The 27,321-nt window shown below is 42.7% G+C and overlaps 1 protein-coding gene across 3 annotated transcripts in view; it reads left to right on the forward strand.

The window, feature by feature from the left end:
• The first annotated feature begins 6,087 nt into the window (after nucleotides 1-6,087).
• Nucleotides 6,088-27,321, forward strand: part of CtBP (C-terminal binding protein) — a 51,822-nt gene continuing 30,588 nt past the window's right edge. For 2 of the 3 annotated variants that reach the window (XR_012966312.1, XM_076184165.1), the window contains exon 1: nucleotides 7,128-7,356. The gene's annotated coding sequence lies outside the window, so the exon portion shown is untranslated. Of the gene's footprint in view, nucleotides 6,106-7,127; nucleotides 7,357-27,321 lie in introns of those variants that run through there. The other variant, XR_012966313.1, reaches the window with a different exon arrangement.

Here is a 27,321-nt window from a genome sequence, read left to right on the forward strand (position 1 = left end):
ATTGAACATCAAGTGTATTACCAGGTTTCACAAATCCCACATCTTGTCGTAGTGGAAAATGATGGCACATGTCAGTGATGATTAGGATAATTTAATCGTTGTGGACGTTGACATAATTTCCATTTCATTCATAGACTCGTAACTGAATAAAAACATGTGGTATTAGCCAGATAGAAAGTTGTGTAAATGTTGATTAATTGAGATATTTTCTAATTCCCGCCGACACATGTCGTACGGTGGTTAACATTCACATTTAATCTAGAAAGAGGTAGAAACAATTTATCTAACTTTATAATAAATTATTAGAATAAAGTGCCATAGCCTGTAGTGTAACTTGAAGTTTTAAGAATCCGTTTGATAAATACCGAAGCGATATGACGTCATATCTGTTATTTTCTTGCCTCGTTTCCCAAGTTGCGTGTTTATTTATTTTATTCGTTTATTTGTTAATTTCCCTGTTTATCTATTTTTGCATTTGACCTCGTTTTGGGCCAAAAGGTCTCTTGTCGACATGATAAATCATTGTGACATAATATGTGGAAGGAACGAAATATTACGACAATTTTGACACTTCGTCCAAACAATCTGCAAATACATAAACCAATGTATCATCAACGTCTGATAAGATTACGTACGATAACAGTTACACTCCCTTAAGTTAAACTTTGCAGATATTATCTTCACTAATTTGCCTATATAGTTGGCATATGTTATTAACAATGAAAGAAGGATAACGATGGTGTGAAGATCATGTAACAGACAAATAAACAGGGCCAGTAATTGATGCTCACTGGAAACCAGCAATGAAAAATCAACAATAAGAATTAGTTGTTATTTCATCACTCCTACTTCTTGTTGTTATCCCATCAAATAACAAAATTTTACTTTTGAAGTCCTCTAATAACATTACATAAAGTTAAACTGCACTGCTCTATGATCAAATTGTTCCATTGATATATGTCACCTACGAGGATATCAGTCATTCCCTGCCGCCTATCTCCAAACCCACTCAATTTCCACACGTCCATCAGGAGGTGCACCCTTGAGGGGCTGATACTCGGTTCTCAGACTTGACCCAAGATCTCTCTTTATCATCATCGCCTATGTTTCTTCCAACTTACAAAAGGAGAGTTGACAGCTGATCGCCTCCTACTCTCAGCCGGAATATTCCCAGAGAGATCAGTGGGAGGACCGTTGCCGGTCCAACGCCAGACGGTTCTATCCAGCTATGGGGATCCCTGCGTACGAAAGGGCTGAAATGAGCCTAAATTAAACGTACGAACACGTTCTAGATCCCTGGGGTCACGACCAATCAATACCTGTTCACGTCAGAGTCCGCCTCCGACATTGCTCCATCCAGCACTGTTAAGATGTCCTGGGTCTAACAGAAAAACAAGTACCATGATGGTAGAAAAAAAGTCCATGCAGGTAAACGATTGCATTATGTATGTGTGTGTGTGTGTATATATATATATATATATATATATATATATATATATATATATATATATATATATATATATATATATATATATATATATATATATATATACAGTATATATATATATATATATATATATATATATATATATATATATATATATACAGTATGTGTGAGGGCAAGGACCCTGCTGGAGACGTTATAATTTGGTAGCGCTAATCCATTGTGTGAGACAGTAAAGTTGGCGGCACACTAAGCATTCCTCACTAGCATGCTACCAGCTTTGGCTACTTCGTTTGAGTAAAAGCTACTTCGGTAACGATTTTTTTTGTTTTTCAAATTTCCAAGATTCATAGGGTGAGAAGCTGAATGACGACCTGAGAGAAGTTAAACATAGAATACGAATATTAGACACAACATTGTTGAGATGTTCTTACGGAAGTCTAGAACATCGTAACCGAAGTCGTTTCTACCCAAACGAAATAGCAAAAGCAAGTAGCATGCTAGTGAGGAATGCTTAGTGTGTCGCCACATTAAGTCTTGTAAATGTGAGGTTATTTCATTTTTCCACCTGTGAAGCTTGTCCACGTATCAACGCTGCTGTCGCCATTACCCAGCTCCCGTATCCTTTATGTGTTCGTTAAGAAACCACAGTTAGTTGTGTGTGTGTGTGTTCCGCTAGTTTAAGTGATACAGTCTCATAGGATCATTTTTCTTTATCTTTCTACATATCTGTTTAAATTTGAGCTGTCAATGTGATATCTCTGCAGAGAAAAGTTACGTGGTATTCATAGGGACAAATACCAACAACAAAGTTTCCCCACCCACTCCCCTTACACTTAACAGCCACCATATATATTTATTGAATGCTGCATGAGTTTAATTCACAGTGGTCTCTGATAATATCTCATGGTTCAATTTAAAACCTCGATTTTTGGGTGTGTATTATACATCGTGCATATATGGTCATCCATCCATGTGTAGGGCGGAAGCGTGGAGTGCAGGATATGCTTAATTTGTCGACGTTTTTACACCAGTTCTGAGCAGGCGAGACTACAACGGTCACCCCACCCGGAGAGAATAGGCGGATGCTGGGCGCCGGTAACTATGCGTGTGTTCTCGCGCACATACACACGCATACGCACACACACACACACACGCATACGAGTCTGTTCGTTTACCCAGTAATTTGACAGGAATCCTTTGTGATGCTCCGTCTCCTAGTGTCTTCCCGCTCTCTGTGAGTGTCGGGAATGAAATGGGACTTTGTATTCGAACCGCAGATTGTCATTAGCTGAACGATAACTGCCAATGCTGGATAAATCTAGTTGTGAAGGTTGAGAAATTTTAACTCGTTTTAACTAGAGTTGGTTTGCAGTGTTCAGATTTAATTTAATTGCATTTTCAAATCCTATTTCATTCTTCGTGTACATATTGCTAAAGGTTTTACTTCAGTGGATATATGTTTTGTTCTCCAGTAAATTTCCAAATTAAAATAAATATTGTATATGCGCGCATGCATATCCAACTCAGCCTAATTGAAATTACATTTTGGTAATCCACTCCCTTTTTGTTACCCTAGTTCATCTGAAACTATATTATGCTCTAAATTCTTAAATAATAAAGCTGTTCTGAGCGTAAATCTCCTTCTCATTGGGTATATGCTCAACCGCACTGAACTACACCGGAAACTGTGTAAATGCATTGCCAATTCTAAACAGGTGGACTAGAACCACTAATCCCAGTAGGAAAGAGCAGATGTTCAACATCCTAGTCATCGTTTGTGTGTGCGTGCGTGTGCGTGTGTGCGTCTGTGTGCACACATTCTCAAGCGTAAGTGTAATGCATTGTTATGCACGTATAGAGTTGCAGACGCGCCTTGTTCATTGGTTTGGTAACACACTACGCTTCTCTGCATTCAAATGTGTTTAGAATGCGAACATTTTTGCTTTCCGTCCCACCAACCTGCCAAACTCCTACCTCACAGGACCTGAATGTAAGATATTGTGTAGATGGACGGTTCATAATTCATATATGTTGTTCTGTTTGCTTGAACATTTTTCCTGCCTCGTATTTTTTCATCTTTGGCTAGATGGTCCATTTCCTTTGACAGTCGTTCAAACCCCAGATAATTTTTTTTTCTTGCAAAAAATATATTTTTCCTGTTGTAGTGTCTAAATGCAATTTGTTGTGAAACTGTATTTAGTTTTTTATTTAACACATCCTTTTTCTTGATATATATATGTACATATATTTTATACCCGGTAGAACCTTTTGTTAATCACTTCACAGTGGTTTACAGTTTCTTCTACATAAAGATCCCCACACCCATTTTTGTATACATACATCTTTATCCATTTATTTTTATACACTATTCTGTACTATCGGGTTCAGGGCGCTTAGCGGGGTTGGGTTGTCCTAGCGGGGTGGATGGACGTTATAACGGGGTCGGGCTATGTCCAGTTTTCTCCCCTGCAGGTGGAACGTTAGATTCAAAGTCGCTTACCAACACCACCACCGCGCCACCACCACACTTTACCTCTCCGAAGTCTTAACACGCCACGAATCCTGGGTACTATATCATTGCCACTATTCCACGCATGTATGAACTGCTGTCACATTAACCATTTGTGGACGTCTTTAAATTCTATGGTCTCATCTGATGTTGGATATTATTTAATACGGTGGGATTCAAATTTGGAACACGTGCACTTAAAAGAACGGTGTTAGTTGTGGTAAGATATTTGAACATTCTAAAGTTTTAACAATAGATTAATCGTGGGTTGTAATAGCGCATTCTCCTTCACCAACCTACGATGGATACTTGTAAAACTAATGTCAGAGAATGATTTCTTTGTACCTTCTTCAAAACCTATCATTATCTACATTTGAAGGTCTTCGGACCAGACCCAGGACCTCGGTGAAGTTAGACTGAATGTCCTCAAACTTTTCACGAGAGCAGACAACTGGTGACTGTCCATCTCCTACTACAAGCCACTGGCGTAGAAGCAGTCCCTCTTTAATAGAGACAATCCATTTCCTCTAAGATCTAAGGGAGCCCAAGGACAGCTGCCAACCATTGTGGAGCGGCGGGTTTCCAGTCAGTGAAACATGTGGAAACATTATTCTCCTTCACAAAACCGCCGCACAATTAATTCAAGTCAGTTGCATACATTACAGTCAACATCATTTGGAAGGGCATCATGAATGTCGCGTACCGGCACTTTCATGATAGAGAGGATTGTATGATCTCTCCATTGCAAGCGTCTCTGAAGTCAAGGATATTAAAAAAAGTATCTTCGATAGGGGAGGGGGAAGTGGCAGAGAAGGGAATTCCGGAGGTGGAAGTTGGGGTGTGGTTTCTGGTAAGGGTGAAGAAGACGAATGAGTAGAAGAGTTGGTGAGTGGAGAGGGTTGGGTGGGTGAAAGGATAGACTAGAAATTAATGGTTAAAAAGTGTAGGCGAGTGTAGGGTGGTGATGGGGAGCAAGGCCTTAGAATAGAATTATAGATGTATGCTTCAAGTCAAGAGGACATTTTGAGCTAAAAAGCGGTACTGAATGTACGACGAAAAGAGGAGGTGGGGAGGGAGAGATGGCATTAGCTGACGTTGCCGTGCATGAGGTTACAATCTCTTCGCCAACGACGATGACGAATGCCTAATTTTACTTGAAATTTATTTTCGTTCGCGTGAATGTTACTTTTGAAATAAAGCATCTCCATACATTCTTGACAAGCAGAACCCAAGGCCAAGGAAAGCGTTCCTGAAGAAATGCAGTTGTGGACATGGGAACGTAGAAAAAGAAAATAGAATGTTGCAAAATGTATGTGACACTTGGTTCCCTGGACGTCTGGTGGAAGGTTGGCCAGCGTCTTTTGGATTGCTTTTTTATATAATCGTTTCATGTCTTCCATGAATTGTCATCTTCTTCACACAAAATCGACTCGGATTGTTACGTGAGATGTCTTTGCGGACAGCGTTGCATACTTAAGATGAATTTAATGATTTATGTCTTTTACCAAGTGCGCTGTATTCACAACTGCCTAGTTTGCTCAATTTTGGTCGTTATGGACTAGATAAGAGTTTTGTTGAAATATTAACGTTATCGTGATGTCAACATGGCTTTCATTTGTGACTTGTCAAATATTTTACATTGCTGTGTCATCAGTACATTTTGGTGAACTAAGTATTGATAGCACTTGACGTAATGCTTAACCCAATGCGAAAAATCAACACGCTAAGTAACACTGGTACTACCAGATACCTCGAAATTTGATGGTACTTGACTACACACAGTTCAGTGCTCACGCAGAGCCTAGTCTTTATTCCACTTGGGAGAAACTGCCGCTGCTGTGTGTTCGTCTGTTCGTGTTTGACGGGTCGGCTGTGAGTGCGTGCGTGTGTTTGTGTAGCTGTGTGTGCGTTTGTTGGTGAGCGTGGGGAGGCAATGTGTAGGATACGTTTGTTGGATAGTCTGTGTTTGTGTGTCTGTGTCGGTGTCAGATTGTACGTGCAAGCTTCTGCTGGTGTCATGAAGTGATTTTTAAGTGTGATATCGCGCGAGTGCGTTTGTATGTGTGTTCTCATCTAAACTTACGTGACAAATGCGTACCCTTGTTTACAATAATTATCTAGTGCAGAACAGTGTGTAACATTTGGATAGGTGAGAGCGTATATCGTCTTTGCTTTCCTTGTCCCTATTGGTGTACGTGCGTATACATGCTTATGTGCGTGTGTGCATACATGCGTGTCTATGTGTGATTATGACCCTCGGTATTAAGCGATGTACGGGGTCATCTTATGCTGTCGAAACATTTTGACGCGTGTCCAGCGCATTTGAATAGTTCCATTTGGTTTCGCTCACCTCTATAGCCACCTCCCCCTCTTCTCCTTCCTCCCTACCATCTCATCCTTCTCCTGTAATGACGAGAGATGGATACAGAATTGTAGTATGGCTGCAGTGTTAGGTCATGGAAAACATGCAGGAATTATCAGAACAACAAACGATACAAGTTACGTAAAACAACTCGGTGTGGTAACATATTTTGTTGTTCTTTGTATACATCGATATCAAGCTGCAGACCAGGACCTTATAATTAGCGCAAATCACTGTCCAGCTTTTTAAACGTAGGGTTGTATAATTACACCACTATCTATCACATGCACCATTTCAGTAGTTAGTGGCGGCGTCTTCAGGCTAATCATAAGACCAAGGCAACACATAATAAATCTTGGTAATAATAAAAAGCTCTCGGCAAGTTACCAGTGCTTAACGGTTTAAGCGGCGAACAATTGATTGACTGCATAACAGAACCACGCTTTCTTCGTGTATTTTCCGCCCTCGCCACAACTACCTCCCTAGACCCTTCCTAAAACGAATTTCTGTGCTTCGTCTTTGTCGCTTTCTGCTAGTCTCCGGGTCTGTCAGCATGTATCTTTGAGCACCCTTCAAACCACGTTAAACAAAACACAGTGTCCCCCAGGCGTACCAATTTCATCAAGCCCAGTTATTCTTGAAGCTTCCAATCTGTCTTATTATTAATACACCAACCTCACACAACCAACCAAATCATCCATCCATCTATGCCCTCTCCTCGTTCTCCTCCTCACCGTCTCCCTCCCCTTCATCCTCCTCCTCCTCCTCCACCACCGCCATCGCCACTGCTCCAGCCGACAGACGGGACGGAAGGTTGTTTAGTCGCAAAGTGTAGCTGAGAGAGGGCGTACCTGGTCCGCGCCTAAACGTGTTGTGTGTAGTGGTCAGGGATAAATAAAAGAGAAGGAAAAAATATATTTGAAACCAGGTTTTTTCTACTCTTGGAGTGGAAAGTGCCCCATGTGCAAACTGTGATATTACCAGCTTTACGTCTTTGGCTACGGGAAGTAAAGAAAGTGCAACTGGAAGAAAAATAGAGTGAGTAAATTCGGACGCGTTTTCTCAGCATGAGATTAAACGTATGGCTTAAGCTAGTTTTCACATTGAATATCGACGACCAAGTGTACCCATGAATTGTGCTTGTGCAGTGGCTTGTGAATCGTGTCCGGTGAGAAAGATTTTTATCAACCGTAGGAAATAGTGTTTTGGAATGCATGTGAATAAGTAAATGTGCATATAACCTGAACTGTGCTATATTAAGAAAGTACCAAGAGTGTGAATTCCAATTTGTGATGTGATTCTCATGTTGAAAGAATTATAGTGTTCATGGTGATTGTTAAAAAAAAGGAATAATATTTTGTGACCGGCAGAAGCTGTCTAACAATGGGATGCACATACACACTCCCTTGGACACGGACACCAACAAACGCACGCACGGTCATGTACGCACGAACGAACGCACACGTACGCTGTTACTCACCCGCTCATAGCACCGAGTCGCTGTCACGGCGTTGAATGATGAAATTTATTCCTTTGGTTATTTTTACAACGTAACCGTGGCATTTTTATTTGGTAGGCGTTGTCTGTTCAAGAAGACATTCTGTGATTTGTTCGAAATTGGGAAAATTATGGAGTTTTTCCATATTTTACACATAATGAAAAAAGAACTGGACTCTCGGCATCAGTGGGTGGAGGAGTGTTGCCATAAAGTTGGGTCACAATTGACGCTGACAGGAAATTGAGGCAAAACTCACGTGTTTCGTCAGAGCCCTCGTCGTTTCCGGCCTAGCGAAGTTGTGTCGAGTTTTGTTTTTGAACTTTTCATAACTCTCTCAGAGTGTGTGTTGAATCTATAGCTAGTTGGAAAACTCCCTGACCTTGCAAGGAAATGCGAGAAGGATTTGAATGGTGGATTGGTAGGGGTGGGGTGGGGGTGACAATTTTCCTCGAATCGCCTTGTTACGATGGTGTGTTTCGGTATTGCCATACAGTAGTCTACAAATTTAAGGAACTTCGGGGGTATCGAAAGGGGAGTTGGATGGGGTGACTGGTACGTGGAGCGTGGTATGTGTCGGTGAAACCACAGTTCCTCGGCGATTTTATTGTGGAATGTGAAGAGATGGTAACGCGGGCTTCGATTGCCATGGGCTACAAAGAGTTGGCTATTTTAGGAATTAAAGGATTTGGCGCTCGTCTTGACGTTGGCTGCTCTGCCTTGGCATGCAGTGCGGGGGTGGAGGTGTTGTGATGTAACTTCAGCGATCTTAGAATGGGTCTTAAAGCAGACGGTGTAATACTGTACCCGTCAGTGAGAGCTTTAACGGATATTTTTTATTCACGAAAGTATGGAAAGACCAAACGCGTTTTTTCTTCGTTTGTAAATACATCATAGGTGGTCTTTTTGTCGTGTTCGTTGGCATGTGAAATGACGATTGTTTAAGGTTTCGTGCGCCGCATTGGCTGGTTGGTCTCAAGCTTGCTCTGGTGACATCGGCTGAGCATTGAGAGACGGCATAGTCCGTGAAGGTGAGAGTTGAAAGATTATCTGCAGCTTGCTAGATAGGAAGATATGCAGAACGGTGCAATGAAACAAGGGGGTTCAGGATCTGAGGTTGATGGGGGTAACTCGAAAAGATGTGGATTTTTTCTTCGAGTCAATCAAAGAAGGGGCGGATGTGTCAAAGCACATCGTGTGTTTGTGTTCCTAGGATGAAGACGAACTAGGCAAACTTTCCTGGACGCAAGTCCTTTTCAGAGGATAGGTTCTACCATGGAAGGAAGACCTGATGTATTAATAGATGGCGCCCTTTCGTTTCCTCCCCCGTCACGATGCCTCCCCTACTTCCTGTGGACGCTCCGGGAGGGTAGGGTGGCGGGACAGACCTTCGGGTTGTCTTTGTCGACTGACACCTCGCTTGAAGATAGTTTAGTTTCCGCTGTACCACACGTACCTTCACCCTTTCACCCTCTGGCCTTTCGTATACCACGTAAGAAGTTATTTGGTTAACCTTGCGTTGGAAAATGTGACTGACTAGGTCGTTTTCTTCCGTATTCGTTCTTAGTCTTTCACTGAGATGCAGCTGCGAAAGCACAGTGTAATTCGTTGACGTCATTCCGAGGAATTAACTCCAGAAGAAGATAATCTGGAAGTCTTGTCTGCCCAAGTTGTTGCTGAGAACGCAACGTCCCTGCACCACTCACCCTCGCCATCGCCATGTGTGCGAGAGAGTTGAGAGAATTTTAGATGAAGTTCACTGGCTTCGGGGGGTGGCGGGGGTGATCCAATGACAGGAAGGTCTTGTGCGCGCATTGGTGAGTGGCGGGATTTGGTATCCGTGCGGGGTTTTCTTCTTGAACGCTCGCCTGAATTCATCCCGCGCTGGTTTTGATGACATTGATGGAGTAGTTGGATGCTTCGTATAGGCCTAATATAGTGGTATGTGGCGAAGGGGGAGGCCAAGGGACTGGCCGTGTGACTAGACCCGGGGCGTGGCCTTGTAGTTTGGCCTCGCTCGTTCACACTCGCAAGGCCGCTTCTTGTAGTCGGTGGGTGCAGGGTTCGGGAGGGGGGTGGGGGGCTAATTACGTGTTGCCTCTGACCATCCGTCTGGTACTCTACTTTGTACTTGTGTTCTGGGAGTTTGTCTTTGTGGGGTGGTTGCATTTTCCCCAGCATGCGGACACGAGTAAAATGCTTGCTTAATCCTTCGTGTTTGTTGTCAAGAACGCCTTAAGTCATGGGAATCCGCGCGCTGGGAATTGAATACCAGATGCAGCCCTTGACATGAATAAAGTTTATTTTGTAGTGGTTGAGAGCACGGTTGGATGGTGGAATGTGAATTTGTGATTGAAGCCCTTTTTGTTTGTGTCGTCTATTCCATTATGGTTTTTGGTAGATTGAGTTGCGATGAAATGATATCGACAGTTGTATCAAGGCTTTAAGATGCCCCGCGGCCGTGGTATTAATAGCAAAGGATGATAGAGGTCAACAAACGCAACAAAAGAAATAAGCTACACACACACACACACACACACACACACACACACACACACACACACACACACACACACACACACACACACACACACACATTTTCACGTTCGAAGTGTAATGGCATGTGGATAGCGTTCCCTGAAAACAAAATTATTGGCAAGTAGTGGGAGTAGTGGTTGTGGCTTATTCTTAAGTCGCATGGGGATAATATTTTCTTTGGTGATGATTTCCACGAAATACTAATCTTCATACTTTGTGTATGATAGTGGCTTTACAAAAATAATGTAGTGGTCATCTGGCAGAACAATGTTCAGGGAGATTTTATGGAACTTCAGAAAGCCCAACCAACAGTTACAATATACAGTGCCTGTAGTTGATGTGAATGTAGGCAGCTAGTTCATTGTCTCATTCAGCATCGAAACTTAAGCAAGTCTGCGAATTACAACGACAATGTGGTGTTATCAGTAGTAAGCCAACATCGCCACGGCTGACTCATCGAGTGTCAAAAATTGCTGACGAGAAAGATAAAAATAATTTTCATGTGTGCATATAGTTGTTGGGAAAAATAATCCAGGGTCTTGTTTGTGTCGTGAAATTTCCTGGTGAGGGTGCTAGATGGTCAGTGATTATAGACCATTGCCACGAATCTCTTGGTAATACAGTCAGTCTAGTCTTCGTAATGCCCCTCGCTCGGGCTAAGAGGCAATGGCGATGTCAGTTATCACGAGCTCTGATCATTGTTATCAATCATGGTTATTAGTGCGGTTCTGTTTTCGAGTGGAATGGGAGTTCCTTTCTCTGCGTATTGGCTACTATCTGCGCTTAAAAGCTCCAGGTTAAGACTGAGTTTGTGCAGAGGCGTTTTGTGCCATTAGCTTGGTGTGTGATATGGGATGTGTTCGGGATTATTATTGTCGAATCTTGGCATAGCCCGTGGGGTTATTGTTGGTGTATCCCAAGAGATTTACACAGAATCGATAGAGATACTGGTGAGCCCAAGACATTATGTTGTTATTTGAATCGAATGTTCAGCTTACAGTGAATCCTTAAGAGGTTGTGAATGACATGGACAGAAATGCCTCTGGTAGAATGCGAGGAACGATGTTTCCTTTGCATTGATCCCAACCGACCGGAAGGCTTTGTCAACAGAGCATCCTGGCGTTTGAAGGTGGGAGAGTTATTGTGAGAAGGGTTGTCTAATTTTTTTCACAAACTTCTCTCAGAAGTCAGTATTAGTGATACGGAAGTGTCTGGCATAACGATGCTGATGTCCATAATATGTCAATGAAAAAAAATCTCTTGCATAAAGGACGCACAACATTTTCCGTTTTATTTATCTTGTTATTCATTTAATTCCTGTTGCTACTGTGGATGAATGGAATGTGGATAATACCCTTTCCTGTTTGTAGACTGGACAAAGCCTATTCATGGAACATGTTGGACTTTGTTCAGTAACCTTGAGGTCGTTGACATGGCACTTGTTTCTCGACAGGTACAATGATAACCTGTAGCAGTGGTTCTTAACCTACCTGTATCCCGAAAGGGTATGAAGCCTTGAACGTGGTACTGTATGTTTACGATGATAAAGCAAAATGACGCTTGTATGACTAATACTTTTCATACGTTTGCATTGCATTTGTATTGCATAGGGGCTACGAGACATTTTACTGAGATATCAAGGTACGGACACTGAAAAATATAACCACTGACCTATAGATAACAGGCAAACGTGTTAGGATATCTATCTGTTAACATCCCCCACCACAGTGTTTGCCTCACATTTACAAGCTTCAATTGATAAATTTCGTGTTTATATCTGAGAGAGGAGTGTGTCATGTACGTTGATAACTGGACTAAACCAGTATCAATTAAGACCTGTGATGGACGTGTGGAAGGAACAAGTATTGGAATTACGCGCGAGAAGCCAAATGCGCCCAGAGGACTGTTCTTCTAATTATTTATGACAGGATAAACGTATATATATATCGCGGTTGACACTAATGCATACATGTTACTGTTACACTAAAGGGAAGACCAATTCCGATACGATTTGTGATGATAGGTTATTGAATGGGAAGGGGATGTACGTACAGTATATCAAAGCCTAGAAGCACGTGTCATGGGCTGTGTTGTATTAGATTATTTGGAATGAGGGTATTTGCCTGTGGAAAGTGTCTTAACACGTTGTGGAATATTAGTGAGGCGAATAATGGTTTAAGAAGAAATAGGCTATAACTGGTTTACCAGCAGTGGTGAATGGAATAGATTTAGTATTTATAGCATTGAGCGCTGAAATAATTTATTGTTTTAAATGAAGATTAGATTAATATGGATTGGAATAGAAAGTGGTAATGGGTATGGAACTGCCTAGTGTAGGCCATATGGTCTCTTGAAGTCTCCTCCATTCCTATGTTCTTATGGTATTCTGTCTACGTCATGTTTTGGCAGCCTTCACACGGAATTGACATTTCTATGATGCATGACGTGGACGTAAGACACGTCATTCGTTCAAACTCCGCATTGAACCTTAATGCTTTATCACTGCTTTAGGATGTATTTGATTATCATATTCAAGGCTTAACTGTAAAGCGCCATCTGCAGATGTGCACATAGCGTAAATCCGCCTGATCGTAGTAAGGTTGGTCCAGGAATGTTGATACAAGCTAGAACTAGTTGACGTTGTGTGAGATGCTTCACCAGCCTCAGGATCAGTCCAGAAAGTGATAACATGTGGTTGTTTGTGCAGTCATGCTTCATGCCACGTTGAACCTGTGCATCAGAAAACACTCGCGTGGTGATTATGCTACACTATGGCAAACACGTATACTGTCAGTGTTTTATTGGGGAAACACGAAGTAAACGATAACGATGATTATAAGTGATGCTGTCAAGTGTGACTGGGTTCATGGAAGTATCTTTGGACTGTTATCTGTTGTGTTTGTGTGAAGTATCATTGTCGTCGATTGGCAGGTTACGTTGGGTGGGCTGCTCTGCGTATGTGAAGTCGAATAGAAGCCGTGGTCGAGGCGTCGATTTATGATGGTTTGGAGTTTTATCGTATACGCGTGGGATCACCCGTGCTAAGTTATGCACCTGACCCCCACCACCACACACACACTCTTTACTTTGGCCGGTATTCTCTTCAGGTTACGAGCCTGCATATATGTGAATTACCTCCACAGTTTGAAAACATCAAATCCAAAAGAGGTTTGAAGTGAATTGAAAAGAGTTGGTAGGGTGGTATGCTGGAATCACCCTATATTGTCAGGAAATATGAATACTGGGTGAGCAGACACATTTGTCTTTTTAACAGTGATTAAGTGAAAGGTAGCTGACTGAATAAGATAGTTTGGCGACAGGAGGATCTCAGTCGAGGCATAGGCTATGGCCAAGTTATTGTTAACAGTAACTGGAATTCTTTATTCTGTAGTCACGCAACCACGATTCGTGGCTGATTTAGTATAGTGGGGGGAAAGGGTTAAGATGCGTGGCCTTGGTCTCTCTCTCTCTCTCTCTCTCTCTTTTCAGCGTGTTTTTGTGGTTCATCGGTAGCCCGCGTTTTATGTCGCGGGGTCTGAATTTTCTCGACTTTCACTCCAGGTGTCTTTGCTTCTTCAGAATCCGTCTTGTGTGCACGAGGCAGTGAGGTTGAGTAGTTCCCGCAGATATGGCAGTGAAATTAGTTCGGACCCGCATAGTAAATGAATTGTATTTAATAAAGTACCAAACGAACGGTTGCGACAGTGTTAAGAATCCTTGTTAATAACTTCGGCAAGAGGATCCCGTGAATAAACTCGCCTGGCGTCCATCAATCATCATAGCAGAGATTGAGACGACTTAGATGATAAACAAACTGCACGCATACGTAGGGAGCAAATCCTTGACACGCGCACGTGTACGCACACGCACGCAACCTGGAAGAGGAGACTGGGCACGGCTACTTTTTCATTTTCCGTAACTTTCACCCGCCCCCCGGTGGCGCCCTCTCCGTTGGCACGCCTCGAAGACCTGCCGCCACTGCTGCGCGTGGTTTAGGGGTCAGAAGGTCGCCGGGGCGTGAGCCCCAACTGCAGGTGAAACTAAGGGCCGCCCTTCCTCGCCGGTAACTGCAGGCGATCGGCGATTCTGAGGAAGAGAATGTGTCGGTGGACTTCGTGTTAGTAAATCATATCTGCACTGATATTGAGTTTGGTGTTTTTGACGTGATTACAGATATCACAAGATTTCAGGGTCGATGAGTGGTAAGGTAGTAAACAGGACTTGTACCTGCGAACGAACGCTTGCGCCCCATCAAACGTAACGAATGCTGGTAAGACCGACGCTGCTGTGGTTGACTGATTCGGAAGGGAGGGGGTGGGTAAACTTTCTCCGAACTGTTTGGATAAAAAAAGTGCGACATTGCATCTGGCTTTCGAATCCGTCCATTTAGAACACTAATCCACCGTGCAGAAAGCGAGCGAGTCGTGCAAGACGTCTGAGATGATAAGTTTTCGGGGAGGGCGGGAAAAGGTTGAAAAAACACCCGACGTTGTGGCAACAGCATGTGATCGGTGAGCGGTGGTGGCGGCCTTGCCCGCACCTGCACAAAACGTCGCTCTACAAGCACGCGATTGCCTGCCTCCCTGCTTGCCTTTGCTTGCCCGTTTTCGATACGCTCAGCCCGTCTCCCGTACCTCCGTGGTCATTGCTGACGTTGGCATCCAGTGTGCGCGTGCGTGCGTGCGTACGTCTGTTCGTCCCCACTGCATTGGTCGCCACGCGTGTTAACCCCGAACAGATTTGTCGAGAGTGGGCAGGCCTATCTCTGCGGCTTGAACCAAGCCTGTCCACCCAACAACCTATCTCAACGGGTGACTCTCCCCCTCTCCGCGACCAAGGCTTTCGCAAACAGGCTAGCCGGTGTGAAGTACCGCTGCAGGCCCTGCACGTTCAGACCGGATTGCAATAGCATTGCATAATGTGAGCGGGTCTTGCTGAGAGACAGGGACGCCTGGTGCGTCTGAGCACGGACGGGTTGAGAACATCAGTTGCTGCAGTAGCGTTGGCGGCGCTCTGCTGGGGGTGGGGAGGGGAAGAGGAGGTGGGGGCGAGGGTCGCGGCCTGTGTGATAGCCGCAGGGCCGGGTGGATGAGGAGGAGGGGGTGGGAGGTGGTGGTGATGAGGGGAGGGCTTGTAGTGTCTCGCTTGTGGGCGGTGTGGTGGCGGTGGGTGACAGGGAGAGGGGGATGATGTTTCCGTAACTGTACGTGCGTGCGCGTGTTTGTGATCCAGAGCGTCTTACGTCGGTTCAAGTCTGCCACTGCAGTCATTTTTTCTTTTCTTTATGGACTGGTTAGGCATTGCCACCGCTCGGTGATGGTGTATCATTTATTAAAATTTATGATAATGGGGGGAGGGGATTGTAAAGATTAGTGTGTAGTGGATCTTTTGACGGGTAAGTGAACTTCTGTGTACACGTGGGCACATAGCTCTGTGAGCGAAAACAAAGAAAAATACAATCTAAGCCGGATTAAGCCAACGGGGTGAGGCACGCAGGGGCTGTATTGTCCACCCTAGGGTTAGGGCTGTCTTGCATTGGACTAGGAAGATTGAACTATATGCCGAGTGTGGCTAGTTTCTATAGTGCTTACTTCATCGGGAGCCTTTATACGGAAGGGGCATCTACAGGTGTCTTTACTCGTCATGTAACTTACGGTGGTCGCTGTTGTAATTAGGTGTCTGGCAACACACCTGTGGCCTTAAACTGGGAAAACATGTTAATGCATTCCATTCGGAAGAATGTGTGAAGATCATCACAAGCTGGCAATAACTACGTCGCCAGATATATTACTTTATGTAAATAAGCACACTGACGCGCGCATACACACACACGACGGATGTAAATGTTTGTGACATTTGATCAATAGATTATCGGAAATTCGCTTTTCTCGTGACGCACTCTTCCTTCGCCCCTCTTCACCGACCTTTCCCCCCTACTCCCTTGTTCTTTCACCCCACATTATTTCTTTGTTTTTAAACGTTTCCTTCCTGCCGCCAGTAATGCATCCATTTGCCCGTGCTCTGCGTTATTCAGTCTCTCTCTCTCTCTCTCTCTCTCTCTCTCTCTCTCTCTCTCTCTCTCTCTCTCTCTCTCTCTCTCTCTCTCTCTCTCTCTCTCTCTCTCTCTCTCTCTCTCTCTCTCTTTCTATGTGTGTATGTGCATGTACACCATTCTTTCCGAGTCCACTGTTGAACAAAGGAGTTTCCCAGCGTCTGTCATGAATTGTACTACTTTCTTAAATTTTGCCTCTCTCTCTCTCTCTCTCTCTCTCTCTCTCTCTCTCTCTCTCTCTCTCTCTCTCTCTCTCTCTCTCTCTCTCTCTCGTATGTATCTATACACACACACATTGTGGGTGTGTAATGTATTACTTCACATCACTCGGAAAATAATGACCACATGCTTGTTTCATTACGCTATTCGCCGTCTCTTTTAAATTGTTTCTGGTCTTCAATGTCAGATAACTCTGGGTAGCTTGTGTGTTCAATAAAACTCTTAATGCAAGTTCAATCAGTTGATAGAGAAACCGTGACCTCTATTGGAGTTTTTCTTTTTAACGTCATGAGTTTATTTTTTAATAATATTCAGCACGGTTGAGTTGGCGTCATGTCTGGGAGCTACAACAAACCGGAGGAGTGATTCAAACCTGTAGAAATGTAACTATGAACATGTACTCTCTACTTCTCCGCTGGATCTTGTACCTCATGTAGATTCTGGTCCACCAACAGTAATCCTCTCCATTTCCTTCGGTTCTATGCTGCTTCCATCCAGGTTGCTTCATTTATTCCTCTTCTGTCCGTCTCCGCATCCACACCATCCATCCATCCATCTCATTCGAGGTCTCCCTCTGGGTCTTCTTCCAGGCATTCTACCCAACATGTAGATTAAATATATATATATATATATATATATATATATATATATATATATATATATATATATATATATATATGTATATATATATAAACACACACATACACACACATACGTACAGTGGGAGTGTAAACAAGTTGCAGACGAGTTTTGAGACGATTCTGCTAAATATATCATGAGTCTACTGTACCCTTTGACCCCTGTAAAGTATGTAATGGGTCTTCACAGATGTTTTCACTCAGCACCGTGTAATTATTCTTCTAAAGTTCATGGACATACACGTATAGTGTCAAAACCGCAGGAGGATATAAATTAGCTACCGATTGAGCTACACGAACTGGTTATCGATGTAGTTGTTGCTGTAGTGTTCCCGTTAGATCGATTCAGAAGAAATACAGACAGGAATTCGCTGCTGCGGACCGTAGGGGTGCTTTCGTATTCTCTTCTCTGCCTTGGAACCACGTAGTGTAGGCCGTAGGGTCCTATGCAGTCTTCTTCATGTTCGTATGTTATTTGCATCTCAACGGTAGTGTTGAGGTTGAAACCCATTGTGATTCGTTCCTTTTATCATTCTGTCTGTTGCCATAGGCAAGGAAAGGTAGGTGATTACTTAGGTTGATACAGAATGAAACGGATGGTCGATTGGTGGAGTTTTTAGAAAGGATTTGTTTGCAATCTGTCAAGAAGTGTAACTTTGATAAATAGTTGGGCGGCTCCGAAAGTAATACCTCTTCGAAAGGAAAGATGAAAACATCGATATCGAAATTATATGATAAGAATAACGTGACGGATGAGCCTTTGGTCGCTCGTGTTGCCCACCAGGGTATTGATATCGTCTGGAATAGATCAATCGATTAGTTGCTTATCTGAGCAGTGTCCAGATTTCGTGTGTGTGTGTCTCTGTAGTGTATTACAATGAAATTGTTCGCAACTTCCATGATATTGAATGGACATATTTCGGTCATATCAATAAACCGCACATATTGCTTTGATTTGTTCTATATCTACACACACACACACACACACACACACACACACACACACACACACACACACACACACACACACACACACACACACACACACACACACACACACCTGTGGCTTTTGAATTACATGATAATGTGAGAAGAACATATCCGCTAGATACACAAAGAATCCAACGCATACAAACACATTGACATAAACACTCAAACACAAACATTAGTTCGAGCGCAGACAAGCTAATGTACCCGCGTGGTGGTGGTGGTGGTGGTGGTGGTGATGATGATGATGATGATGATGATGATGATGATGATGATGATGATGATGATGATGATGATGATGATGAGGAGGAGGAGGAGGAGGAGTAGTTGGAGTTCATGGGATCGTGTTTATGTCTGTATGGTGTTCATTCAGAAAATCGAAGTGGAACTTTGCTACCAGGCAGGATGTCAATGACGAGCATATTACCGGACTAGAGCTATTACATACGAATTGTTTGCCTGCATGCAATCCTGTACAATTGAGGAACAGTGTGAGTCATCATGGTATTTGAATCTCGTGATGGACTTGTGATGGGAGGCCATTACCCTCCCGGATGAGAGCTTAGGTTGTGTCCGATCTATGGTAAATGTGACCTTACACTCACTGCACATTCCCTTGTTCACGGGTGCGATGACGGCTTGCATTGTGTGTGTGTGTGTGTGTGTGTGTGTGTGTGTGTGTGTGTGTGAGAGAGAGAGAGAGAGAACGTAGACTAGAGCTTGTTTCATTGATTACCCTATATATTATTTTATTCCATTTCGGGTCAAGTGTACTTTTAAGTAGAGATGATGTTCTTTTGGTTGGTTATTGAGATGTAATATTTGTAAGTTTGGATCACATGAAGAATCGTCACCGCAGACTTCGACAGGGTGACAATTCTTCATGTGGGCTATCCTAGGGTGACAATTCTTCATGTGGGCCATCCTGGGTTTACGATTCTTCGGTTGTACAAGTTGATGACAATAAGCATAACCTTCATTCAACCTAACCTAACCTAATCTTTATTCCACTGTTGATATTCGGCGTACTGGGGTGACAGTTCTTCAGGTGGGATCTCATGGGGTGACAATTCTTCATGTGACCCGATTTTTCTCTATGTACCAAGAGTCTTTCCTCTCTTTATGGGAGGTAGCTAAGTCAAAGCCACGTACCTATTCCCACACATTCCAGTCCCATCCACCATCCTTTCTCCCCCCTCTCATCTTAGCTCCTCATGGATGACGGGTCATACCTGTATCCCGTCCACTGCCCTGGGTCAGAGGCAGTGCAGCAAGACACAGTACATCCTCACTTCATGGAACTCTATGAGGATTTTGTATTTATTGGAAATCTCGTGTAGGATTTGGGTGTTGTCGAGAAAGAAAAATGTAAATAAATGTGTTGATATTTCTTCTTTATTTTCATAATGTTACAGTAAAAGAATTGATCGGTGTTTCACTGTAGGGCGTTGATGCTCTAACTTGGTTGTAGAAGGAAGTTTTCTGAGTAAATTGTGTAAACCATTTAGTTATTCTTACAAGTCTTCATGGTATACCAATAGATTTATTGATTTAATTGAGATGGGCTGTATACAAAGTTAGGCATGTTTGTGTATTATCCGAGATTTTAAGTAGAAGTGGACAAGAAAAAAATCATTTATTATTTCATTCTTTACTACTACTACTATTATTATTATTATTATTATTATCATTATTTTTATTATTATTATTATTGTTGTTATTATTATTGTTGTTATTATGATTGTTGTTATTATTATTGTTGTTATTGTTATTATTGTCATCATTGTCATCATTGTCATCATCATCATCATCATCATCATCATCATCATCATCATCATCATCATCATCATCATCATCATCATCATCATCATCATCATCATCATCATCATCATCATCATCATCATCATCATCTCCTTCTTCTTCTTCTTCTTCTTCTTCTTCTTCTTCTTCTTCTTCTTTCTTCTTTCTTCTTTCTTCTTTCTTTCTTCTTCGTTTTCCATAGTTCCTCAATAGCATAACAGTAGAATATACAAAATGATTATTGGAAAGAAAATAGAAAGTGGCAGAATGATTAAAATAAAAAATCAGGTATTAGGTTTTTTAACTTGTCTACTGACTTGTTTATTAATTTTTGTTTATTTATTTTTGTGATCTTTCCCCAATTGAGAGTCCATGATTGGGTTCGTTTTATGACGTCTTCCCAACTCGCTCCCTGTTCCCCTTTTCCTCTCCTCCCCTCCCTTTTATCCCTATTATTCTCGTCCCTTCTACGTTTTCCTCCAATCCCCCCCACCCCCCGTCTTCCTCATCTCTTTTTTTTTCTCACATCTCCACCTCTCTTATTTCTTCCTTCACCTCTCTCTCTCTCCCTCTCTTTTATACCTTCCATCTCACCCCATCTTCCTTCTGTCTTTCACTCCATCTCCTCTTTATCTCTGCCCTCACCTCTCCCTCCTCCCCTCCCTCTCCCTCCTCCCCTCCCTCTCCCTCCTCCCCTCCCTCCCTCTCTCTCCTTCCCTCTCTCCCTCCCTCTCCTCGTCTTTCGTTTTGTGTCAGTTCAAGAAACCCAAGTCTCATTGGGGTCATGGATGGAGTAACGTGCCAAAGTCATTTGTGTAAAAGTGTTTTTATATGCAGAAATTTTTCAACCTCGGCTGATCCACTCGTAAGATAGTTGTCACTCGTCGCCAGGTTTTCTAACGGGATTGGAGATATTTTTGTGTCATTCCTTTTGTGGAAATTCTTGGGGGTAACATCGATGAGGAATTTGTCCGTACACTTTCATTGGGAAGCTACCAAGAACTCGACAAGTATAACCTTCAGTTCGGCGTGATTTGACTCTATGTAAAGTTTGTATATTCTGTAAATAAATTATTTTATGGAGACGTAAAGAACCTGTTTGTATGCATCGTCTAGTGGGATGTATGCGAGAAGTTGGTAGTACATTTGCGTATATGTAAATATGAATGTTGTGTTCGCGTGAGCACGTCAGTATAGCGCAGGTTTTTTTTCATAATATTGCTCTTGTTGCCAGGGCATCAGAAAAAGTGTTCAGATAGGTATCGGCTTTACAGATTGTGGTAGGTTGTGATGTATCACTTTTGTGTTATGTCTGATCATGTGAGTTAATTCACAGTTGGGATGTTTGAATTATTTTCCCATTCAGTATGCGATAGTACGCAGTACAATTGCTACTTGCTCCCCCCCCCCTTTTTTTGTCAATGTTGACATTAATCTCATGATTTAGTCCCTGTTTTTTGAAGTTGTAAAGTACGAATATATGACACGCCTTACATTTGTGGCGTGTCAGATCACATTTTTTATATATTACATCATCCCCGACGATACCATTGGAGTTGTATTCATTGTATTCAAATTTAGTTTGGAACTAGACAAGGTTTGAAAAAAGGTCCTGTGTTTGTTTTATCACTGACGAGACTTGTCGATTGCTGACGCCATTGCCCACCAATCACAGGGCGGCTAATTGATGACGTCATGTCGTTTGTTTTCACGCAACATTGCGAGCAAGATTGGCGACGGGAGGATCCTGTATGGTAGTTGTTGTTTTGAAATGCATTTGTACCTTTTTATTCAGTGATTTATTGATATATTTACTTATTTACGTGTTTATTCGTTTTCTTTTAATATTTTCCGTTAGGGTGGTTATTTTTCAACCACGACCACGTCAAAACTGCATTTGTGTGTTGGGTTATGTATCTTTCACTATGTGTGTTCTGACGTTCAGGAGTTCAGCCACAGGTTTGGCGGGTGTGTTGCATGACTCAGCATTTTGTAAGGTGCATGCATTGCACGCCTGTGTTACAACGGCTTCCTCAAGGACTGATGTTCGTTCCATATTGTCCCTGAAGCAAATTGACGTATTTTATCACGATTGGAACGCCAATTTTTGGCGGAATTATAGTACTCCTGTCCTTTTTTTGCTGTGAGCGAAGCTTTAAATTTATTGTCATGGGTAGGCCATATACAGTATCATGTCGCCCGTGGTGTTGGCGTGTTTAGAGATTAGTGTAGTCATGTGTTGTGTGTATAAGTGGCATTGTACTTTGTGTTAAGACATTGCAGTCTATCAAATTGAATATGACTTAGACATAAAATCGCTTACTAGGGAATATTCATGCAAGTAGGTTACACAGTATTCATTACACAAATAATTTTTACATAACTCTTGACCGCATTTCGTACCGTGTGACGTAATTCCTTGCCCTTGTGACGTCATATCGTGCCACGTGATACTTGTACCGTATGGATGTTGCTTGGCAATTTAATTCATTATCTTACTCTTTCGTCCAACTTTGTAACAACACGGCTTCAAATGCCATGTACTATTTCAGCGCGTCACACACCATAACCACGTGACCTAATACTAATTATAACCTGGGATCCACACACAACATTACCTTTACAACTTCCTCACTCTTTTGGTAAATAATCTTATTATGGGCACCAGACTTCATTGTTTTTATACAGTGATGATGGTGAAATGGATGGTAGACATTGCACAAGATGTGATGGTATTAACTATTAATTATAGTATTGATGATGTTATTGATGGTATTGATAATGATGGATAATACACCAAAATCGTACTAGACTTTAAGACATGAAGAATGTCAACAGTGTCGTTTTATGCCTGTAAGGCACCATTTCTTAACCATATTTATAATTAATCCCTTCAAACTAAAATGTATGGGAACTAATTTCTCGGTAAAGATAATCAAATTTCCCGCGCTGCAAGGCACCCCCTGGGCACTCTTCCTTTACTACATAGGTTGTTCCCGGTAGGAGGTGGGAGGGGGAGAGAGAGAGTGTGTGTGTGTGTGTGTGTGTGTGTGTGTGTGTGTGTGTGTGTGTGTGTGTGTGTGTGTGTGTGTGTGTGTGTGTGTGTGTCGTTAAGAGCAAAGGAGACCACAGACGGAGGAGGCATAGAGTTTTGTCTTTGTTTGAGGCCGGGGGGGGGGGGGGCTGCTAGATGCGTACCCTTGGCAGGTCGTTTGTCAACAATGTTCATCCTGTTGGCATACTTTATAAATGTGCTGGCAAACGCCAAGCTCTCTCTCTCTCTCTCTCTCTCTCTCTCTCTCTCTCTCTCTCTCTCTCTCTCTCTCTCTCTCTCTCTCTCTCTCTCTCTCTCTCTCTCTCTCTCTCTCTCCCTCCCTCCCTCCCTCCCCTCTCTTTCAACATTATAGGCTTTATACTGGCGAAACTGCAGAAAGTGTTTTTTTATCATAAGCACCCTTGGACATATTAAGCGTTGTACCAGTTTTCAGATTATTCACGCTCGCGCGCGCACGTGTGTGTGCGTGCGTGTGTGCGTGCAGTCATGGCGGGGTTTAAGAATAAACATAAGAAGAAATCATATTTCCAGCTTGGATTTAATGAGGCTCTCCTCATTCTGTTTCCCTTTCCTTCCCTTTCCTTCCCTTCCCTTCCCTTCCCCTCCCTTCCCTTCCCTTCCCTTCCCTTCCCTTCCCTTCCCTTCCCTTCCCTTCCCTTCCCTTCCCTTCCCTTCCCTTCCCTCGTTCACCTCACCCCACCTCACATCCTCCAGTTCCACTGTGTCAGTGTGTATTTTTAATTTAACCTAATTTGGTTAATGGTTTCGCACAACTCAAACTTACTTTAATTACATATTGATAAAACCATTTTATTCTTGGTAATGGTAGACGGATACTTTATTCAGCTGAAGACTGGCTCCTGTAATTGATCTGTTAAAATAGGTTTGATAAAACCCTGGAAACGGGTGATAAATTATGGTCATGCATCATAACAGTCGTGTATTGTTTAGCTTTGAGAAGTCACCTTTTCCCTGCCAGAGGAATTATTAGTGTTTGTCTTGCCTTCACACCACTAAGAACTGTATCAGGACCACTAATATCATCATCCATAGCGAACAACCAGGTATGCCATCTTGCATCGAAGATGTATGTGGGTACGTTCGCGACGTAATATGTAGCCTCTTGCATGGCTGCTTGCAGTGGCCGGGGGTTGGCACGCGCATGCTCAGAGGACGCAAGGAGCTTGGCAGCCCAAGCGATCAGGGTTGCATGTCTGTCGAATCGTGGCTCGTTTGAGCTTTTAGAATTTTGGAAGACGGATGTAGGGAAATGAGCCCTGTTGTATTTATCTGATGTCTGTTCTTGCGCGGTTATTGCTCCGTTTGTTTCTCCTTTGTTTTAGATGATGTTATTGCTACCGGAAGGCAAAACTTCATTAAACATCAAAGGGGTTCTTTCTAGGTTTTTAGGACAACATTACTGGCGAGTCCTGTGTTCCAATACTTTTTTTTTTATGAAAAACGTGGTCACTTCTCCCTACCCACTTTGAGATTGAGAGATAAAATGTAGAGAGTGGTAAAATATTCTTAAATAGTGAATGAGACCAGCATGCATTTCTAGAATCGGATAGACCTATGTAAGCTATGGAATTGTAGTGGGCGGGGCTTATGGTTGTCGTTATGACGTAATATCGCTCGTGTTTACTAGCCCGTTGCCCAGGATCATCTCCCGAGTATTTGTAGATAAATCAGGCATATACTTAAGTCTTGAGATAGCGGAGTTAGTGCGCAGATTGCCTTTCATTTCTTTTTGTGGTTTTGTTTTTATACCCAGTCACGAACTGCTTGGGGGGGGGGGAGGAACCGGGACTTGTCTTCTGTCGATTTGTCTCTTGACATGATGTGATCAGCTGTAAGGTGTGTCGTTGGCTGTGTTCTCTGTAGGATGAGGGAAACATAACAGCTGGTACGTTACGAACACAGCTTGCTCTGTGCTGTCTTGGTTCTTATATCCGCAGCTGGTTTGTGAGTGCGTACGCTCCCCTTCAAGTCCTTATGAAGAATAAAATCGAGAGGTTTTAGAAACCATTCTACGAAGAGTAGGATGAAAAATGTTCAGGTGTGGAAAAAGAGAATAATGAACATTATTATTGTTATTATTATTATTATTATTATTATTATTATTATTATTATTATTATTATTATTATTATTATTATTATTATTATTATTGTTTATTAAGAGATGCCAAGAGGGAAGGAAGAGGGTGGAGGGGAGTGGAGTGTGATAGGGATGGAATGGGTGGGAGTGGTTTTTATGCCTTTGTTTTTTGTCTACCTCCCTTGTAAGGGAAAAAAAAGCCCTTGGTATATGTATGTACTATTATTTATTTCATAATTATTATATTTTTATGCAACTGGTGAATTTGGCAAGAATAGTAAGATAACATTCAGCATAGGAAGGGACTTTGATCTTGTATGGTGTGTAACTGCACCCATACATGTATTTGGCGTCTATAGGGTCGTTCTACTGCCGTGAGGGAGGTGGGGTTGGGGGGGGGCGTGTTGTCCTTGCCACTAGCTCTCGTTTTGTTTGTGTGGCGTGTGCTGATGCTGCAAAGTTTGCCTCCAAGTTTGCCTAATATTTGAATGATTTACGCACAAGTTTTGTCTTTGTTGAAATTTCTTTGTTGGAAATATTGGCCAACTTTTACTTTGGGAGAGTTTGCTCCTCCGCCTCCTCCTCCTCCTCCTTCGCTCCTCCTTCTCCCTCTCTCCCTCCTCTTCCTCATCCTTCCCCCTCATCCTAGTCTTCCTATTCCTTCTTTTCATCCTTCTTCCTTTTCCTTTTTCTGACTTTCTCCTTTTGTTCATAATTCACTCTTTCCTTAACCCACCTCTCTCTCTCTCTCTCTCTCTCTCTCTCTCTCTCTCTCTCTCTCTCTCTCTCTCTCTCTCTCTCTCTCTCTCTCTCTCTCTCTCTCTCTCATTCTCTATCATTTTTCCATTATTTCGCCGTGGGTGGTGTCTGCCACCACTGCTATATCGTCTCTTGTGATCTATTTATTGTTATATTTATCGTTGTTTGACTGCCTCCTTGCTTATCGGTTTTGTGTATGTGAACTGTGTGTGTGTGTGTGCGCGCGTGTGTACTCTACGTTACTACAGTAGATTACAAATGGGAGAAAGAGGAGGTGGAGGATTGTGAGGAAGGAGGAGAGATAGTAGGAGGAGGAGGAAAATGGGGGAAGGGGGGAGCTTCGGTGGGAACGTGCGGTCGGAGATTGAGAACAGAAAGAGAGAGAGAGAGAGAGAGAGGCAGCGCTCTCGGGGGGTGGGGGGGGAGCCATCCACGGGTGTTGATTGTGGTGCTTACAGTGTGTCATGGTGGTTATGATGGTGAGAACGGTTATGGGAAAGGTTATTTTTTGATTGATGTTTGGAGGTGACGGGGAAAGCACATGGATGATTGGGCTTTGTACTTGCCAATACGTACCCGGTTACAGGTGGGTATAGGGCGACAGGTAAACGAGGTTTAGCCTTCTTGGGATGGGTGGGTGGGGGTGTTTTATGTTTTCGTTGTATTGGTACGAGAGTGGGAGCAGACCTTTGGATGGTCATTCAGGTTAGTGGTGGGATTAGGGGAGTAGGCGGGTCAGGGCTAAGATTAGTGGGATGAGGTCATTATATGTTTGGTTGTTTCAGAGGAAGAGGAGGAGAAGGAGAATGTGGTGATAGCGATGTAGTAAAAGTAAACTTTGGGTCTAAAAGATAAAGAATTTGGGGGTAATTGAGGGAGAAACTATCGGTTGTTTTAAGAGAAGTTTAGATGATTTGATGGATGGCGATGGACATGGAACTGCCTAGTGTAGGCCTTATGGTCTCTTGCAGTCTCCTTCATTCTTATATTCTTAAAATATGATGGTGATTATAGGTAGTAATGGAAATGAAACTGTCCAGTGTAGGCCATACGGTCTCTTGCAGTCGCCTTCATTCATATGTTCTTATGTTTGTTATTAGGATATGATGGTAGCAATGGACATGGATCTGTCTAGTGTGGGCCATACGGTCTCTTGCAGTCGCCTTCATTCATATGTTCTTATGTTTGTTATTAGGATATGATGGTAGCAATGGACATGGATCTGTCTAGTGTGGGCCATACGGTCTCTTGCAGTCTCCTTCATTCTTATGTTCTTGTGTTATTAGGATATGATGGTGATGATAGGTTGTAATGGACATGGATCTGCCTAGTGAGGGTTATATTGTCTTTTGCAGTCTCCTT

This window comes from Oratosquilla oratoria, chromosome 4 (assembly GCF_046742065.1).
Source record: "Oratosquilla oratoria isolate Oo_2021 chromosome 4, ASM4674206v1, whole genome shotgun sequence".
Classification (NCBI taxonomy): Eukaryota; Metazoa; Arthropoda; class Malacostraca; order Stomatopoda; family Squillidae; genus Oratosquilla; species Oratosquilla oratoria.